This window comes from Triticum aestivum, chromosome 6A, assembly GCF_018294505.1.
Source record: "Triticum aestivum cultivar Chinese Spring chromosome 6A, IWGSC CS RefSeq v2.1, whole genome shotgun sequence".
Lineage (NCBI taxonomy): Eukaryota > Viridiplantae > Streptophyta > Magnoliopsida > Poales > Poaceae > Triticum > Triticum aestivum.
The window spans coordinates 72,966,667-72,986,997 of record NC_057809.1 but is presented as its reverse complement, the minus strand read 5'-3'; positions in this window follow the sequence as shown (position 1 = coordinate 72,986,997).

Below are 20,331 nucleotides of genomic sequence, written 5' to 3'. Positions count from 1 at the left end.
CAGTGTCGCCCGCCATGGTGACCGGAGATGGAGTCCTCGAGCCTCCTCCGGATGCGCTGGTCGTGTCCGTGTCAGCCGATCCTGGGGAAGCGACACGCATGCCCGACGCCCTAGTCGCGTCCACCGAAGCGCTGTCGCCGGCCCCCTCGTACACAAGGTACTGCACAATGAAGGAGCCAGCCGACGCACCTGCAGGCTCTTTGCTCCAGTCCCAGCTCACCTCCTCGTCGAAGACAATGTCACAGCTCATGTGGACGCCCTTTGGCACATGGTCGTAAATGCGGTGCGCCTTGCTGCCCTGTTCATACCCGATGAACACCATGGGAGTGCTCCGGTCCTCCAGTTTCTTCAGATGAGGCCGTGCTGTTTTGACATGAGCAATGCATCCAAATACACGAAGGAAATGCACGTCTGGCTTCCTACCAAACCAGGCCTCGAAGGGTGAAATGTCGTCGACACTGCGGGTGAAGCTGCGGTTCAGCACGAACACCACCGTGGTCACCTCCTCCCCCTAGAAGAACCCCGACATGTTCTTATTGGGGAATGTAATAATTTCAAAAAAAATCCTACGCACATGCAAGATCATGGTGATGCATAGAAACGAGAGGGGAGAGTGTTGTCTACGTACCCTCGTACACCATAAGAGGAAGCGTTATGACAACGCGGTTGATGTAGTCGTACGTCTTCACGATCGACCGATCCTCAACACCGAACGTATGGCACCTCCGCGTTCAGCACATGTTCAGCTCGGTGACGTCCCGCGAGCTCATGATCCAGTAGAGATTTCGGGAAGTGCTACGTCAGCACGATGGCGTGGTGGCGGTGATGATGATGCTACCGACGCAGGGCTTCGCCTAAGCACTGCTACGATATGACCAAGGTGGATTATGGTGGAGGGGGGCACCACACATGGCTAATAGATCAATGATCAATTTTTGTGTCCATGGGGTGCCCCCTGCCCCCGTATATGAAGGAGCTAGGGGGAGGCAGCCGGCAAAGGAGGAGGGCACGCCAAGGGGGGTCCTACTCCCACGGGAGTAGGACTCCTCCTTTCCTAGTAGGAGTAGGAGAAGGGAAGGAAGGAAGAGAGGAAGAGAAGGAAAGGGGGGCGCCGCCCCCCTCCTTGTCCATTTCGGACTAGAGGGGGAGGGGGCGTGTGGCTGCCCTTGGCCGCCCCTCCTGTTCTCCCACTAGGGCCCATTAGGCCCAATATACTCCCCCGGGGGTTCCGGTAACCCCCCGGTACTGCAGTATATGCCCGAAACCTCCCGAAACACTTCCGGTGTCCGAACATAGTCGTCCAATATATCAATCTTTACGTCTCGACCATTTCGAGACTCCTCGTCATGTCTGTGATCATATCCAGGACTCCGAACTACCTTTGATACATCAAAACACAACAAACTCATAATACCAATCGTCACAGAACTTTAAGCGTGCGGACCCTACGGGTTTGAGAACTATGTAGACATGATTGAGACACGTCTCCGGTCAATAACAAATAGCGGAACCTAGATGCTCATATTGGTTCCTACATATTCTACGAAGATCTTTATCGGTCAAACTGCATAACAATATACGTTGTTCCCTTTGTCATCAGTAAGTTACTTCCCTGAGATTCGATCGTCAGTATCTTAATACCTAGCTCAATCTCGTTATCGGCAAGTCTATTTACTCGTTCTGTAGTGCATCATCCCGTAACTAACTCATTAGTCACATTGCTTGCAAGGCTTATAGTGATGTGCATTACTGACAGGGCCCAGAGATACCTCTCCGACAATCGGAGTGACAAATCCTATTCTTGATCTATGCCAACTCAACAAACACCATCAGAGACACCTGTACAGCACCTTTATAATCATCCAGTTACGTTGTGACATTTGGTAGCACACAAAGTGTTCTTCTGGTATTCGGGAGTTGCATAATCTCATAGTCATAGGAACATGTATAAGTCATGGTTAAAGCAATGGCAGTAAACTAAACGATCAAGTGCTAAGCTAACAAAATGGGTCAAGTCAATCACATCATTTTCCTAATGATGCGATCCCGTTAATAAAATGACAAATCATGTCTATGGCTAGGAAACTCGGCCATCTTTGATCAACGAGCTAGTCAAGTAGAGGCATACTAGTGACACTATGTTTGTCTATGTATTTACACATGTATTATGTTTCCGGTTAATACAATTCTAGCATGAATAATAAACATTCACCATGATATGAGGTAATAAATAATAACTTTATTATTGCCTCTAGGGCATATTTCCCTCAGTCTCCCACTTGCACTAGAGTCAATAATCTAGATTAGACAATAATGATTCTAACACCCATGGAGTCTTGGTGTTGATCATGTTTTGCTCGTGGCAGAGGCTTAATCAACAGGTCTGCAACATTCAGATCCATATGTATCTTTCAAATCTCTATGTCTGCCACCGGGACTTGATCCCGGATGGAATTGAAGCGTCTCTTGATGTGCTTGGTTCTCTTGTGAAATCTGGATTCCTTTGCCATGGCAATTGCACTAGTATTTTCACAAAAGATTTTCATTGCACCCGATGCACTAGGTATGACACCTAGATCGGATATGAACTCCTTCATCCAAACTCCTTCATTTGCTACTTCCGAAGCAGCTATGTACTCCGCTTCACACGTAGATCCCGCCATGATGCTTTGTTTAGAACTGCACCAACTAGCAGCTCCACCGTTCAATATAAACACGTATCCGATTTGCGATTTAGAATCATCCGGATCAGCCTCAAAGCTTGCATCGGCGTAACCATTTATGACGAGCTCTTTGTCACCTCCATAAATGAGAAACATATCCTTAGTCCTGTTTAGGTATTTCAGGATGTTCTTGACCGCCGTCCAATGATCCACTCCTGGATTACTTTGGTACCTCCCCGCTAAACTAATAGCAAGGCACACATCAGGTCTGCTACACAGCATTGCATACATGATAGAGCCTATGGTTGAAGCATAGGGAACACTTTTCATTTTCTCTCTATCTTCTGCAGTGGTCGGGCATTGAGTTTGACTCAACTTCACACCTTGTAGCACAGGCAAGAACCCTTTCTTTGCTTGATTCATTTTGAACCTTTTCAAAACTTTGTCAAGGTATGTGCTTTATGAAAGTCCAATTAAGCGTCTTGATCTATCTCTATAGATCTTGATGCCCAATCTGTAAGCAGCTTCACCAAGGTCTTTCATTGAAAAACGCTTATTCAAGTATCCTTTTATGCTATCCAGAAATTCTATATCATTTCCAATCAACAATATGTCATCCACATATAATATTAGAAATGCTACAGAGCTCCCACTCACTTTCTTGTAAATACAAGCTTCTCCAAAAGTCTGTATAACACCATATGCTTTGATCACACTATCAAAACGTTTATTCCAATTCCGAGAGGCTTGCACCAGTCCATAAATGGATCACTGGAGCTTGCACACTTTGTTAGCTCCCTTTGGATCGACAAAACCTTCTGGTTGCATCATATACAACTCTTCTTCCAGAAATCCATTCAGGAATGTAGTTTTGACATCCATTTGCCAAATTTCATAATCATAAAATGCGGCAATTGCTAACATGATACGGACAGACTCAAGCATCGCTATGGGTGAGAAAGTCTAATCGTAGTCAACCCCTTGAACTTGTCAAAAACCTTTTGCAACATGTCGAGCTTTGTCTTCTTCTTGAAGATCCATTTATTTTATATGGCTTGCCGATCATCGGGCAAGTCAACCAAAGTCCACACTTTGTTCTCATAGATGGATCCCATCTCAGATTTCATGGCTTCAAACAATCTGGGCTCACCATCGCTTCTTCATAGTTTGTAGGTTCGCCTTGGTCAAGTAACATGACCTCCAGAATAGGATTACCATACCACTCTGGAGCGGATCTTACTCCGGTTCACCTACGAGGTTCGGTAGTAACTTGATCTGAAGTTTCATGATCAATATCATTAGCTTCCTCGCTAATTGGTGTAGGCGTCACAGGAACCGGTTTCTGTGATGAACTACTTTCCGATAAGGGAGCAGGTATAGTTACCTCATCAAGTTATACTTTCCTTCCACTCACTTCTTTCAAGAGAAACTCCTTCTCTACAAAGGATCCATTCTTAGCAACAAATGTCTTGCCTTCGGATCTGTGATAGAAGGTGTACCCAACAGCTTCCTTTGGGTATCCTATGAAGACACATTTCTCCCATTTGGTTTCGAGCTTATCAAGTTGAAGCTTTTTCACATAAGCATCGCATCCCCAAACTTTAAGAAATGACAACTTTGGTTTCTTGCCAACCCATAGTTCATAAGGCGTCGTCTCAACGGATTTCGATGGTGCCCTATTTAATGTGAATGCAGCCGTCTCTAAAGCATAACCCTAAAGCGATAGCGGTAAATCAGTAAGAGACATCATAGATCGCACTATATCTAGTAAAGTACGATTACGACGTTGGAATACACCATTACGTTGTGGTGTTCCAGGTGGCTTGAGTTGTGAAACTATTCCGCATTGTTTCAAATGTAGACCAAACTCGTAACTCAAATATTCTCCTCCATGATCAGATCATAGAAACTTTATTTTCTTGTTACGATGATTTTCCACTACACACTGAAATTCTTTGAACTTTTCAAATGTTTCAGATTTATGCTTCATTAAGTAGATATACCCATATCTGCTCAAATCATATGTGAAGGTGAGAAAATAACGACACCCGCCATGAGCCTCAATATTCATCAGACCACATACATCAGTATGTATGATTTCCAATAAATCTGTTGCTCGCTCCATTGTTCCGGAGAACGGCGTTTTAGTCATCTTGCCCATGAGGCATGGTTCGCAAGTACCAAGTGATTCATAATCAAGTGATTCCAGAAGTCCATCAGCATGGACTTTCTTCATGCGCTTTACACCAATATGACCCAAACGGCAGTGCCACAAATAAGTTGCACTATCATTACCAACTCTGCATCTTTTGGCTTCAACATTATGAATATGTGTATCACTACTATCGAGATTCAACACAAATAGACCACTCGTCAAGGGTGCATGACCATAAAAGATATTACTCATATAAATAGAACAACCATTATTCTCAGATTTAAATGAATAACCGGCTCGCATCAAACAAGATCCAGATATAATGTTCATGCTTAATGCTGGCACCAAATAACAATTATTCAGGTCTAAAACTAATCCTGAAGGTAGATGTAGAGCTAGCGTGCCGACGGCGATCTCATCGACTTTGGAACCATTTCCCATGCGCATCATCACCTCGTCCTTAGCTAGTCTTCGCTTAATCCGTAGTCCCTGGTTCGAGTTGCAAATATTAGCAATAGAAATAGTATCAAATACCCAGGTGCTACTGCAAGCTCTAGAAAGGTACACATCAATAACATGTATATCACATATACCTTTGTTCACCTTGCCATCCTTCTTATCAGCCAAATACATGGGGCAGTTCCGCTTCCAGTGACCAGTCTGTTTGCAGTAGAAGCACTCAGTCTCAGGCTTAGGTCCAGACTTAGGTTTCTTCTCTTGAGCAGCAACTTGTTTACCGTTCTTCTTGAAGTCCCCCTTCTTCTTCTGTTGGGGATATAGCTATCAGTTATGACCCGCCTAGGAGTGGCCGGGTCAGCCCCAATGGCGGGTCACAAAGGAAGCCCAGTAGACATTCAAGACGGCTTAAGGCCCAATATTGTAAACCGCCGTATGTAAGGAAAGATTTGTAAGGAAAGGAATGTAAAAGAAGTCACCGAGCCGGACAGGATTTATGAGCCGGCTGGGACTCTGTAGGCCACCAGGCATCAACCCGTGTATATAAGGGGACGACCCGGTAGCAGCTTAGGGCAAGAAATAAGAGATCGATAACCAAGCCGGCGAACTAGTCCCTTGGTGATCAAAACCCCAGCAATATCAAGACAACTAGAAGTAGGCTTTTACCTTCATCATAAGAGGCCAAACTAGTATAAATTCTCTCGTGTCCTTTGTCCCGATTAACCCCTTTAAGCTTCCTAGTTGCGATGGACCTACGACTAAGTCCTTCTGCTAGGACATCTGCCGTGACAATTCCACGACAGTTGGCGCCCACCGTGGGGCCAGCGCATGGTGGATTTGAGTTCTTAAAGGGCAACTTCGAAGGGCTCAAGGGATACGCTGTGGGCCAGATGACCAAGAGTCGTCGCCGCAAGCCCTACATCGACGACGAAGGCTGGGGCCCCGAGGCCGGCTCAATTGAGTACGGGTACCGGGTCCCCTTTGGCGGAATTCATGTCTTCATCGGCTGGACCTCCACACTAACGTCGTCGAAATGGCTCAGCACGCGAGGTCCGCCCGTGTTCAATCTGTCGTGAAGCATGCCTTCGTAGGTTGCATCCATGGCGGTGAATACTCTGAAGGATCGGTGGATGGCGGTGAGACGGCCATTTGTTCTGATGCTACATCATCAACGGGCAAGACAGACTCTTTGTATCAGCTGCAGGATGGCATGCTCGGGGGCTGTTCTGATGGCAGCAATATTCCGGACCCCTCTGAGCCGCCGAATCGGGCCGGAGTCTTCATGGAAGGCATGCAGCCCGGGCAGAACTCCACAGCTGCAGCAGCAACAACCACCGGGTCGGCCGCAGCCGAGTCAGGAGACCCTGCGCGCCCCCGGGCTCAGATCCTAATGGACCTCATGGATAAACTGACGACTCCGTTGACTGCCGTGGTAGAGCCGGCAGATAAAGCTCAGCATGACGCAGAGGTGGCATGCGTACGTGAAGAGATGGTACAAGCTAAAGAAAATTTAGCAGTAGAAGAGGTCAGGATGGCCGCGGAGTGGGCGACTTTGGACGCTCGTGCTCAACAGCTTCAAGCAGAGACTTTCCGGCTCTCGGTGGATCTGAACGCGTTAAACGAGGTCATGAGAAGAAGGCATCAGAAAACTCAGTCACATTTACCTCTAACGCTCGATCCTAGGAACCTTTTTCATACAACCGGGGTCGGGACAAGTAACCCGCCGGAGGCAAATCGGATCACGACACCCGGGGCACCGGTTCAGCCACGCGCCATGGAACCACCCCGTGTACATACCGCTCTGCCTCATTATGTGCCAACACCACCCGGTCACTCCTCCAATCCCTTAGAAAACCTTATTGCTGCATCGGCTCGTTTGGCGGCTCTCCCGATGGAAGGCAACTCTCCGGCGGCGATCGAAACATGAAGGGTGAGGGAACTTCTTCAAACAGCTCTAGCACAGCAGGATGCGTACTCTTACAGTCGAGACAGAATCCATTCAACCCCTTGTCCGAGCCAGAGCTCAAGCTACAGTAGACATATGGACTCAGCTGAAATGTCTAGTAATGCTCAACGCCACAACCGGCCGCACATGCATGAGCCGGTACAGGCTGGAGCCCTTAACTTAGCAGATCAAGAGAGGATCCGACAAGAGGCTGAGCGAGCGGTTCAACTGGCAGCGGAGCAGGCGGCTCACCAGACTTTTCCGGCTTCTCCAGCAACCTCAGTTGAGGCAGGAGTGGCCACGAGAACCGGAGGTGTCCCTTGCCTGGTGGCTGCCATACGTAATGAGCATTTACCGAAGGACTTCAAGGGGCCTCGTAAGGTGCCTAATTACATGGCCGACTTGTAGCCTGGGGCCTGGATTGAGAGTTATGAGATGGCCATGGAGCTGTTGGAGGTCAGCGATGCGACAATGGCTAAGTATTTCACCATGATGTTGGATGGAACAGCTCGTACTTGGCTAAAAGGGTTACCCCCCAATTCCATCGGCTCATGGGTGGAGTTAAAGGCCCGGTTCATTCAGAACTTCAAGGACACATGCAAACAACCTATGTCAATCGTGGACTTGACTAATTGTAAACAAGAGGAAGGTGAATCCACAACCATTGGGTGCGCCGGGTCAAGGAGATAATTCATTCATCTGATAAGATGGATGCTGGCTCGGCAGTATTAATGTTGGAGAAAAATTGCCGTTTTGAACCTCTGAAGCAGAAGCTGGGGCGGCTTAAACGTGACTGCAATGACATGGGCCAGTTGATGGCGGCTCTCATCAAATATGCTGATTCTGATAGTACCAAGGACCCTGTGCCTGATGAAGAAAAGACAGTGAAGGGAAAGAAGAACGGCAACGGCAAGGGTCACCAGCATAACTCGGCAAATCAAGGAGGTAATAAACGTAAGGCTGAGGAATTTATGGCTAACACCAATGCGCAGGGCAACAATCAACGACGTAAGGGTAGGCAACCCCCTTGGTCGGGCATGTCAGGTCCCACCCTTGAGCAACTATTGAATGAACCTTGTCCATGACATGGCACCCGGGAGAAGCCAGCCACCCATCTGGGGAAGGACTGTACAATCATGAAAGCGTTTAAAAATTCAAATGCATTTTATGGAAGTCACGGCCCTGGCGGCGGTTCAGGTGGAGGCGGCTTTCATGGCCCGGGCGCAGGCTCAGGTGGAGGCGGCTTTCACGGTGAGGGACATGCGGGTAACCAAGGAGGTTATAATCCACAACCCGGCCAAGGTAATCAGCAGCAATCCGGATATCAGAGGAACCCAAAACAGTTGAATAGTGGGCAATATCATGTATTTACCACTAGCTTGTGCAAGAGGGACCAAAAGCTTCTCAAGAAGGCTGTCAATGCCATTGAGCCGGCGATTCCGCGTTACTTACGGTGGTCAGAACAACCTATTGTGTGGAGCAGAGAGGATCATCCTCCCCGGGTTGACAATCCGGGTCACTTGGCCTTGGTAGTAGCGCCTCAGGTTGGTGGATATAAATTCACTAAAGTGCTCATGGATGGAGGCAGTAGCATCGGATGGGGTTGACTGATAAGAGTCTTAAGCAATCCAACACTGTTTTTCATGGTGTGGTACCTGGCAAGTCGGCATACCCAGTTGGCAAGATTGAATTGGAAGTAGCCTTTGGGGATGAATATGATTCCAGAGCGGAGAAATTAACCTTTAAGGTGGTTAAGATCAAAAGACCATATCATGCTTTGTTTGGACGGTCGGCTTACGCCAAGTTCATGGCTCGGACGTGTTATGTGTATCTGCAGCTCAAGATGTCGGGTTATAAGGGCACCATTATGGTACATGGAAGCCGGAAAATAGACCTGGAGTGCACTACAAAAAAAAGACACATCCGTGACATTTTGGGCTGAACGATTTTTTTCTGTCATACATATGACACTACGATAATTGTGACAAAACCCGGTATCATCATAGATGTGGTCGGCTCCTTCTTCTATGACAAAAAATCATGACAAAAATGGGCTTTTCATCCTGGGCGGGCCGGAGACGCAACTACATGACATTCTTTGGGCCGTCCATGACGGAAAATACCGTGGTAGAAGCGAGGGGGAGGAAAATTTTGGGGAGTTCCCGGTTACGGTGGGAGGTCGAGGGCCGAGCGATGGGCGTTTCTCTCATACACGTACGCGCGTGTGTGTGAGGCGTTGGCTCTAACTGAACCCGAGCGAAGCGTTGGCTCTAATTGAACCGAGCGATTGCACTGCAGGCTACGCGTTACTGAACTCGAGCGATCGATCGATGGATGTTAACTGAACCCGATCGAGCGATTCCTTCGCTACTGCTGCTAACTGAAACCAATCGATGCTGCCTCTGGGATGAACAGTGAGGGTTGCGGGGCGGGGGGGGGGGGGGGTTGGATGAACAGTGAGCGGTGGCGTTGCCTCTGGATGAACAGGACCCCGTGGTGTGGTGGAGGGCTGGATGAACAGTAGACGGTGGAGGGGTGCCCGTGGAGGGGTGGATGAACAGGACCCCGTGGTGTGGAGGGCTGGATAAATAGTAGACGGTGGAGGGGTGCCCGTGGAGGGCTAGTTGAACAGTAGCCAGTGGAGTAGCGTGCGGTGGAGGTTGGATGAACATGAGCCCTTGGAGGCTGGAGGAGGTCGACGGTAGCCCGTGGAGGCTGGAGGAGGTCGACGGTGGAGATGAACAGTATCCTATGGAGTCCCGTTTTGCGGTATGCCACACCCCTCCCGATGAACAGGACCCCCGTTTCGACCATAGTGCTCCAACACAAGTCCGTTTCCTCCGTTTTGTGGTACGCCACACCCCTCCCGATCAACAGGACCCCCGTTTCGACCGTAGGAGGTCCGTTTCCTCCGTTTTGCGGTACACCACACCCCTCCCGATGAACAGGATCCCGTTTCGAACGTGGCCGGTCGAACACAAGGCAATTTCCTCCGTGTTGCGGTACGCCAGGCCTCGTTTCCATCGCCTGTTCCGCCCAAGCCCTCCCGATGAACACGACCACGCATTCCGTTCCGACCCAGCTGGTTGGCTCCCACGCGTTCCGTTCCCTCCCGATGAACACGACGTATTCCGTTGCCTCCCCATGAACACGAAACATTCCGTTGCCTCCCCATGAACACGACGACGGCGATGTTTCTCCGTTCCGACCCAGCCATGTACACGAGCCCTGGCCGTACATATGCGCGAGTAGGCGTTCGAGACCCCGCCCGTTTGTACAGATACGTGGCTGTATTTTCTTTCTTGCACCCTGGCCGCTGTACGTACGTGTACATGCTACGTGCACGCCTCTACTACGACACGTACGCGCCTCTACTACGACACATGCGCGCCTCTACATCCACCAATATATATGTACGTACACGTTCGCGACCAGAATGACAATGCTACGTACATTTCAACCAGGTGGGTCCCGACTGTCAGGCACTTCCTTGCGTGTGAAGATGTAGCTGGTGGGTCCCAACAGTCAGGGGGGCGAATCGTTTTTTTTTTGCCCGGACGCAATTCCTTGCGTGTGAAGATGTAGCTGGTGGGTCCCAACAGTCAGGGGAGCGAATCATTTTTTTGCCCGGAAGCACTTCCTTGCATGCGAAGATGTAGCTGGTGGGTCCTAGCAGTCAGGGGGAAACATTTTTTTCATGAAATACGGTGGCCCGTTCGGTGGGTCCCCGCTGTCAGGTGGAGGAATCATTATTTTGCGTGTAATAAGGAGGTACTTCCTTGCTGCGGCCGTGGACCCAGCTGTCAGCCTCTCCATGTACAGTCCACGTCCGATGGAAGTCGTTCCTTGACCACGTTGACCACGCCGCGCCAAGAGCACCACAGCGGTGGGGGACGGCGAGGACTAGGAAGGGGACGACTCGGAGCCGGGGAAGACGCAACAGTGGATGCCCACGCGAAGAGGAGTACGAGGGTTCACTGATTCGGTTGCGGTGTGAGGCTGCTCTCGCCGCAGAATAACAGGGGGTGTGGGTGACTAGAGGGATGGCCTGGCCAACGGTGGGAGTAGTAGGGGCGATGAGGCCTCCGCGGCATCACAGCCAGCCACGGGAGGCAGGACCACGCGGCATGACCGGCGCTGGTTTGGGCGGCTGGAGCAAGAAGACCAGAGGTTGAAGAAGCACTACGGCCGTTGGTTGAACATCGTACGATAACAGGAGCTAGAATCGTTCATATTGACTAACTTGACAAAGCTCTCCATCCCCGTCAACTTGGTAGGCCCACAAGTCAGCCTCCCACTATGCTGGGTTCCAGCTGGCAGGGGGAATATTCATTTTTTTGTGCGTAATAAGGAGGCACTTCCTTGCGTGTGAAGATAGCTGGTGTGTCCGACATGTCAGCAGGGGGCACGTTATTTTCATGAAATACAGAGGCCCTTCTGGTGGGTCCCAGATGTCAGGTGGAGGAATCATTATTTTGCGCGTAATAAGGAGGCATTTCCTTGTGTGCGGCCGTGGACCCAGCTGTCAGCCTCTCCACGCACAGTCTACTTCCGATGGTGTTGTTTGTTGACCATGTTGACCACGCCGCGCCGAGCGCATCCAAGGTGGTGGACGATGGCGAGGCCCCAGACAGCAACGAGCCGAAGATGGGAAGACGCGGGAGTAGAGTCGCAGACGGAGAGGTGTACGAGGGTTAACTGGTTCTAGTGCGGTGTGGTTCGGCAGTCAGTGGAGAAGAATAGGAGGTGTGGAGGGGTGGAGGGACGGCCTGACCAACAGTGGAGTAGCGCTTCACAGCGAAGCATGCTAAGCAGAGCTGCTAGCAGCAGGAGGCGGGAGGTGGTCGCAGCGGCGCTGGAGGAAGAAGACGAGAGATTGAAGATGGATGCCGGTCGTTGGATGTAAATCCAACGGCTAACATGTCAGAATCATTTGTTGAGTAAATTGACAATGACTTGCGTTGGCTTCGACCTATTGGCCCACATTTCAGCCTCCAAAAATGTGGCATGTATTCAACCCATTTTTTCAGAATTTACAGTCTTTTTTTGCGCGGTAGAATTTACAGTCAATTTGATCTTTTTTTGGAATTACAACCATTAGCTGGGTTGGGTGAACAAATAATGTAGCGTCCATGCGGCCCATTTATTTTATTTCCTAAAAAATTACAGGCCATTTGCACTTTCTCGAAATACACGATTTTGATGGGCTGATTCTAATTATAATGTTGGGTTGGGCCAGCAATGTTATCAAAAAATAAAAAGGGGCTGAGCATTTTGTTATAAATATATTTAAATAATAAGTAATATTATTACATTCGTCCTTAAATGTTACCAAGCTTTTGTACACAATCACTAGGATTTTCGTGCCAAAACAATTCAGGATTTTATTTGTTAAGAAATTATTTTTATAAGTTAATAAGATGTGGGATATTGTTTTCTTACATATGTAAGTATCTGTTAAATATATGATGACAATAAAAATGATATATAATAACATATAATTTTTTTTAGAAAAACAGGGAGCATCTCCTCGGTTCCATTGCTAAGAACGAAACCACAACATATTCTGATATAGCAGCTTAAAGAGCAGTTAGAAAGCAAAGGTAGAAAAGCTACAAACTAGGGGGGATGAACAAGTTCTCTGAATAACACAAATCACCCGAGCGGTGCCAAAGGCAAAGCGGATAGAGCACTCAAATGACACAAGGAGGGTCCAGCGAAGCCTTCATGGTCTTCAGCCGAGGGGCTGTGTCAGCCTGCGGCGACCAGTAAGCAAGCGGAGACACCGGGCTGGAAGGCGTAGCATGGTGGATGTCCCTCTTTTTCGGCGCCAGGTGCCCATCATCTTCATCATAGATCTTGAGACGAGCCCACGGATCCAGCCCCAGAGCAGGTCGAGCCTTGTTCAACCACAAGTGATCGCCAACGGTTTCTGGAGGGATCTTGTTAGGGTTTCCACGAAGCTCATCAACTTGTCCTTGTCCGATCCGGAGGAGAGAATCGCCCAGTTCCTCACCATGTTCCTGATCAACCTCAAGACCTGCGGAATGGAAATCCAGGAGGTGTTACTGAAAATCATAGCATTTCTATATTTCCAGAGGCACCAAAGGACAGCTGAGCTAACAGTATTTAAAACTGAGCACTTTTTGGTAGCAATCCAGAATCTGGCGACAGATTCGAAGGATGAGCCAATCTGACTAGAGAAATATTCCTCAATGTGGGCCCAGAGATGTTTAGCAACTATACATTCAAAAAATAGGTGAGAACAAGACTCTTGTTCCAAGCAGTAAACACAATCAAGGGGTTTGATGATGTGTCTCTTCCTAAGGTTATCCCTAGTCATCAATTTGTTTTTGGAGAGAAGCCAGAGAAATACATGAATTTTAGGGGGAACTCTCAATTTCCAGACAGCAGGGATAAACACGGGTTGAACCCCTCTAAAGTTGATAACATGATAGAGGGAGCTGGAGGAATACTTCCCCTTATTGTCCAGCTGCCAAATCAGGGCATCCGGCTCGGCAGTAAAGGTAATGCTTTTGGCAATTTCCTCCAACTGGAACCATTGTTCCATGAGACTATCACTAAAGTTCCTTCTAAAAGAGAGTTTTAGGCATTGACCGTCCCAAACTTCATTGACACTTTTGTTAAGCTCATTGCAGACAGAGTAAATAGGCCAAAATTGGACTGCTAGGGGGGATGTGCCAAACCAAGTATCTTCCCAGAACCTGGTTCTGCTCCCATCCCCTATGTTCCATCTGTAGCCAAATTTCACAGCATGCATAATAGATTTTAATCCTTTCCAGAATCTAGAGGTCTTAGGGTTGGAGGAAGGGACAAAAATATTAGGTTTATTTCCTAGGTATTTATGGGCAATAAGAAGCTTCCAGGGTTTCAGGTCTTCCTCATAGAATCTTTTAATCCAAGACCCTAGAAGACAGATGTTAATTTCTTGGAGGTTAGGTATGCCTAGGCCTCCAAAATCTTTTTTCATAGAGACTAGGGCCCAATTAGCAAGGTGTAGCTTCCTATTTCCCTCAAAATCATTCCACAAGCAATGAGACATCTGAGAATTGATGAGGTTCACTGCCCATTTAGGGAACTTGAAGAAGGAGAGGAGATACACTTGAATGCTAGCCAAACAAGCTTGTATGAGGATCAATCTACCTCTGTAAGAGAGAAGTTTGCCCCTCCACCCAGCAATCCTTTTAATGATTTTATCCAGAAGGGGTTGGATATCCTCTCTCCTCAGTTTATCATAGTGGAGAGGGATACCTAGGTACTTAATGGGGAAGTTACCTTTATTACAGACTAGAATAGAGAGGAAGTCAGCTAACTCCTGATCATCCATGTTGATAGGGATGAGTTCACTTTTAGAGTAGTTGATTCTCATGCCTGAGACTTGTTCAAAACAGGTTAGAATAGTTTTCAGATTGCTAGCATGTGTGGAGTCATTGTCTAAGAAAAGGATGGTATCATCTGCATATTGAAGGCAGATGATGCCACCAGGGCAGACCTCAGGACAGAGCCCTGCAATCAGACTATGATCAGCAGCTTTGCTCAGCATTTTAGTAAGAACATCCACTACTAAATTAAACAAAAGCGGGGAGATGGGGTCACCTTGCCTAAGGCCTTTACCAGCAAGGAAAAAATCACTTTCACAGTTATTTAACTTGACCCCAACAGACCCCCCATGAGTAAGTTGTTGGATCCAACTAGTCCATTTACCCCCAAAACCTCTAAGCTCCAGGAGTTTCATAAGGAAATCAAGGTCAACTTTATCGAAGGCAGTCTAAACTAGAACTACCATCTAGAGAAAAATTCTCACAAACAGAGCCTTCAGATCTATTTTGGTGAGGGTAAATAAAGGAAGAGCATTCAATGCCATCATTAAGAGAAGTAACATCTACACCAATCTTAGCAGCAATGGCATTGAAGGAAGGATCATTAAAGTTGGAGAAGGAAGTGTGTTTCATACCCTGGGGTTTTTGCACTTCCAGGTTCTGAACCTCTTTGAGCTGTTGAGCCTTTTCAATAATGGTTCTCTTGTCACCAGCTACCCTGGCACTAGTTCTGGTGGCTTGAACAGGACCCCATTTGGGAAGGTGCTTCTCCTTAGGAAGGGCAGGGAAGTCAGAGTTGTATTTTGAGTCCAAATTGTCTGGGAGTTCAGTTGTTTCAACAAGTGCCTCTTGATCCTCTTGTAGATCTACAGAACCTTCTAATTCCATCAGATCATCATCTTCTAGGAGCTCCATTTCCCTGAGGAGGTTGAATCCATCAGTTTCATCAAGCACAGAATTCAAGATCTTTTCCTGGATGCTGAGTTGAGGAGTGTATGGAGAATCAGGGAGGTGTGTCTTGAGGACTGAAGTGGGTGTAGTTTCTCCAAGCATCTGATTGTGGCCAAAAGACTGTCCTCCGATGTTAGGGGCCCCAGAATTGGCAGCAGGCCCTTTATCTGATTCAGATCTAGAGCTCCTGTTAGATTCAGCATCTTCTGTAAGATTGGTACCAGTTTCAACTACAGAGACATATGTACCAGTAGAGAGGTTGGTGGAGGTGCCAGTTTTAGTGGGGGTTAAGGAATCCACCTCAATGAGTAGCCTCCAAAAAGCCTTTCAGTAGGTATTTTGGAGGGATCTTTACATAAGATTTTGACCCTAATAGTTTCATAGAATGACTTGAAATTATGCTGCCAATCCACATCCAGTAAGACCCCCAGAGTGGAAGTGATTTGATCCAGCATAGTCCAGTCACACCACTTGGGGGTTCAATTTCCTGACCTTGATCCAAGTTTCCTGGAGGTCCTCTTCAGCCTCAATCCTGCCTTTCCAGACTTCAACATTGACTACAACATTGTCTTTTTTGAGGCCAAAACAGGGGTATCCAGCAACTTGAACTACATCTATTTCAGGAGGGAATTTGACCAAGAATGTCCACTCATCTAGGGCATTGATTGGCCAGGGCCAGTTGGTTTTGTAAATGTTTGAAAACTCAGTGGCAAGTTCCTGCTTGGTCACTTCACCAGCTTCTACCAAAACAATCCCCACATTTTTCAGGGAGCCATGATACTGAGCATTTTCATTAGGTGGGTCTATGTGGTAGAACCCTAATCCTGGAGCAGCACTTCCAACATATCTAGTAGAACTGTGGGTTTTCCTTCTGATAGGGCAATTCTCAACTTTATGGGTAACCATCTTGCAGATAAAACAACTCTTGGGCTTGAAACATTTATCCAAATGATGCCCTGGTTCCCCATAGTTGTAGCAGATCACCTCAGAGTATGCCATAAGGCCCGAAGCAGGGGAAGGAGCAGTTTTCTGGATGTCCTATCTCTTCTTTTGCTGATTCTTGCCTTGAGATTTCCCACTGATCTGAGAGTCAGAACCACCAGCAGATTGATCTTGGGCAATTACAGGAGCCTGCCCAGATTGTGCCCCCATTTGGGGCGGAAGTGGGCCGTACCATTTCCCAACCGGCGCTCCCCCCATTGTGATAGGGGAAATTCATCGGAGTTCATGGTTCCTTCTCATCCTCCAGCCAGATGTTGTCTCTCAGGAAGCAGAAATAACCACCAGACAGCTCAATTGAAGCAGATTGCAAGACTAATTTGAATCTTCTATAGGTTTGGGGGAGAGGTAAGGTAGGGGATCCACCTGCTCCGGCTCCGGTGGCGTGCTGGTGGGCATGAGTCCAGTCAAGCATTCCCATCTCGCAACACGGCATGGATCTCCTGAATTCACTTCACCTTTCACCCATCCAACGAACGCAATCGGCGGCTCCCTGGGGTGGGGCATCCTGTGCTTCTCCGAGAAATATCCTTCGAAGTAGATCCGCAGGGCTAGATTCAGCAGCTCCCAATCCACATGATCCTTGCACATCCGAGCATATCTGCGTGAGTGAGAGAACGGATTCGGTCCCTCCTCCACTTCCTCCCTCGCAGCTTCCTCCTCTACTTCCCTCCATTTGCGCGTGCACTGGGTCCAGGAGAGAGCGTCGCTGTGGATCTGCATCGCCCGCTCCCTCCATCTCCTCCCTCGAGTCTCCCGCAGCACCGTCGGTGCGACGGAGTTGAGCGGCTGGAGCATCCGCGGGAAGGCTTTGTAGACATGTGGGAGATGCATCTTGTACATCTGCCTGTCTTCCAGCCATTCCCCTGTGGATATGGCCGGCGACTCCAAGGGGCGCGTGAGCGGACTTGCTAAGGGGGGCAGGCGCGCTCGAAGTCAGGAGGCGGGGATGGTGGCGAGATCTATGGCGGTGGCGAGGGTGGAGGTAGTGGCGGGTGCGGCGGCGAGGGTGGAGGTGGTGGCGGGGGCGAAGGGGATCGCGAGAGCGGTCATCTATTTGCCAATTATGTGAACTAAACAGTCAACATATAAAATAATTTAAATATATATAATATAGTTAGAAGGGAAACATAAGTTGGACCTGGCATTCCTATTCTTATATAGAAAAATAGAACAGACCTCTATGTTTTCTTCAAAAAAAAATATAAATTGGGCTGCCAAAAATAAAACCTCGGATGGGAGGTCCATAGGCCGGTCGATACATGACGGCCCTAAGAAAATACAAATAGGCCTATGGACCTCCCATCCGAGGTCGTGGGCTGCGCATGTTAAAAATGAAAGCCTAGACGGGGCAGCCCAAAACCACGTCCAACACTTGCCAAAACTTTGTCCCTCGTTTTCTCTGTGTTTCGCACACTCGACATTGTGTGGGCATTTTGACTATGCATCATATGAAGATGTGCTATGCATGAATGTTGATCAGCATGATGTTAACTAGCTGGTAGTTCCATTTTCGACCTTGAATAAAAGTTCCAACATGATGTTAACCCTGTTTGAAAAGGCCGTGTTAATATAAATGCTCTGCCTCTGAAAGTTGCAGTTTCTTATCTGAAACTGAACTTGCAGTTTCTTATCTTAAACTGAAACTTGCAGTTTCTTCTCTGAGAATCACATTGTCTGCACTTTTATACTCCTATGAAACTACATTTTTTAAGTGCTAAAAATAGGTATCTAGAATTCATAAAATACTTCATATACTCAATACTGCAAATCTGAAATTCAAAACTCATTCATATCTGAAAGTACTCTCAAAATACACAACACAAAACACAATTCACAACCTTCAAATACTGACAACCCTAAGCTCCTCCTGACAATTCACAACCTGTCCGACAATTGGGCTAGGGGGCAGCCCCCTCCTATTCCTCGGCGGCAGACAGCCGCCCCGTGAGACGATGTGAACAGCGAGGGAGACGATGGCGGGGAAGCATCGTCGGGCCAACTGCTTTTCTCCTCTTGCAGTTGGGTTCGATTGACGAAGACTCCACCGTCTCGCTCTGGCAGGACACCCTCACAAACGACACCCTGTAGATGATCGATCCTTCAATCTCTGGTGGATGCTCCATCTGGGATCGATACTCCCACCACCGCTCCCTCACGATCGGATTCGGTGAATCTGTTTGCTCCATGGCCCAGAGGAGCAGCTCTATGTACTCCGGCGATACTCCCTCCGGGAGTATCGCCGCCTTTTCGCTCTATTGCAGATATTTGGCCATGAATGTCGCCGTCGCTGCTAGTTGGTCCTTCATAGGGTCGCCGTCTGCGATCCTCACGTATCGGTTGTACTCCTCCATCGGTCTACTTCTCCACAGCACCTTCACTCGCCCGCGGTGGTTTTTGAATGGAAGAGGAGAGGAGCAGCGCTGGTTTTGTATTAGAACGGGAGAGGAGCGACACCGGTTTTGGACTGGAACAAGAGAGGAGGGGCGGTGGTTTTGAAATGGAAGAGGAGAGGAGCGGCGCTGCATTTAGATTGGAACAGGAGAGGAGTGGCGGTGGTTTAGGAGGAGAAGAGCGGAAGAGCGGCGCTGGTCTTGGAAGTATTTTTTTGTTGTTTTGCGCATTTTGGGTCAAAGTTTGACCACGTACTGTATTTGATAAGCAAAATGTGAATGCATGTCACCAAAAATTGTATCGTTTGGTTCATATCTGAATGTACTTTCGAATTATATTATTTTTGCAATGTATAACATATATTTTATGTGCGAAAATCATGGTCAATTATGACCCAGAATAAAAGGAGACTAGTTAATGTGGGGTCGCTTTCTTAATTGAAGGGTAAATTGGTTTTGATTTTGATCCAGTCACAGTGCGCCGGCCCTCTCGTCCAATCCTAAATCGCTGCCGCACGCTCCTCTCCCTCTTCTCCATTGCAAAACCACCTCCTCTCCTCTCCATCATCTCCATTCCAAAACCACCCTCTCGCCTCTCCCTCTCCTGATCTTCTCCATTGCAAAACCACCTCCTCTCCTCTCCACCATCTCCATTCCAAAACCACCGTCTCGTCTCTCCCTCTTCTCTATCGCAAGACCACCGTCTCTCCTCCGTTTTCTAGATGCTTTGCTCCATGGCGTAGGCGCAATCCATGGATACAAAATTAGTATACTGTATACTATTTAAAAGTCGAGGGCGGGGCTTTTCCTACGCTGTAGGCGGTGGGGCAGTTCCGCCTAGTCGGTTCGACAGAGATGCGAGAAGACGAGGGAGTAGGCTGCTGCAAACGTAGGGTTGTGTGATTTGACAGCGAGTTACTGCTGGACAGGTGGGGCCCTGTGAAGTGACTTGCCATTATCATTTTAACTGTGGTGCTACGACCAGCGTGAGTCTCCCGATTCCTGACCACCTCCATACAGGTGCCTCTCCCAATGCTCCACCATGTAGTAGAGGCTGGCTCTTGCATGAGAGCCCACTTCTCCACTTTTTCCTTGCCTCTCTTTCCTCCACATATGCAAAAATGCCATGTAAAGCGCACTATTGTACTTACTTTTACTTGCTCCTACAGGTGCTTAAGCTTACCACATAGGCATAAAGTCTGATGTGGCAAGTTATTCAAGAAGAGAGAGACTAGTTTGGTGACCCAAGGAAGAAATGGTGCTAAGCGCGTGTACCTAGGTGAAAAGACAATTTTGAGTCTATAGCTAATTAAATGAAGCAAACTTAGCAACACCATTTCATTGGAAGAGGTCACTCCTTGGCAAATGCAATAAATACTAGTACTCCCCGTGTCCCGTAATATAAGAACGTTTTTGGCACTACACTAGT